The following is a 1,091-nucleotide window of genomic DNA, read 5'->3' as shown; positions in this document are numbered from 1 at the left end:
CATGTTGGAAATTGATGACATCGCTTTAAATGCTGCATACTGAACACAAAAGAAGTCCAGAGTTCAAATAAGTTTAAAAAACATTGAAGTGGCCATGTAACAGATGAGTTCTCGACCGAAACCCTGATACTCGGAAAGAGTTTGTCCAGTTTTTACACGAAGTGCGTCCAGTTTTTGGCATGACCCTCTCTACTCTTTCGCGCATGCTATGCGGGTGATATGATGATACCATGCTAAGTTTCAACATTTTCAGGATTCATTTTGTAGTGATTTTCAATTTCACGGTCATTTAGCTCTCTAAACAATTAGGTAAATGACCGAAAAACAACAAATGATGTCAGAACATGTTGGAAATTGATGATGTCGCTTTAAATACTGCATACTGAACACGAAAGAAGTCCGGCGTTCAAATAAGTTTAAAAAACATTGAAGTGGCCATGTAACAGATGAGTTCTCGTCCGAAACCCTGATACTCGGAAAGAGTATGTCCAGTTTGTACACGAAGTGTGTCCAGCTTTTGCCGTGACCCTCTCTACTCTTTCGCGCATGCTATGCGGGTGATATGATGATACCATGCCAAGTTTCAACATTTTCAGGATTCATTTTGTAGTGATTTTCAATTTCACGGTCATTTAGCTATCTAAACAATTAGGTAAATGACCGAAAAACAACAAATGATGTCAGAACATGTTGGAAATTGATGACGTCGCTTTAAATGCTGCATACTGAACAAAAAAGAAGTCCGGAGTTCAAATAAGTTTAAAAAACATTGAAGTGGCCATGTAACAGATGAGTTCTCGTCCGAAACGCTGATACTCGGAAAGAGTTTGTCCAGTTTGTACATGAAGTGCGTCCAGTTTTTGCCGTGACCCTCTCTACTCTTTCGCGCATGCTATGCGGGTGATATGATGATACCATGCCAAGTTTCAACATTTTTAGGATTCATTTTGTAGTGATTTTCAATTTCACGGTCATTTAGCTCTCTAAACAATTAGGTAAATGACCAAAAAATAACAAATGATGTCAGAACATGTTGGAAATTGATGACGTCGCTTTAAATGCTGTATACTTAACACAAAAGAAGTCCGGAG

The sequence above is a fragment of the Triticum dicoccoides genome, chromosome 7A, assembly GCF_002162155.2.
Source record: "Triticum dicoccoides isolate Atlit2015 ecotype Zavitan chromosome 7A, WEW_v2.0, whole genome shotgun sequence".
Taxonomy (NCBI): Eukaryota; Viridiplantae; Streptophyta; class Magnoliopsida; order Poales; family Poaceae; genus Triticum; species Triticum dicoccoides.
Note: the sequence above shows the minus strand (reverse complement) of the source record.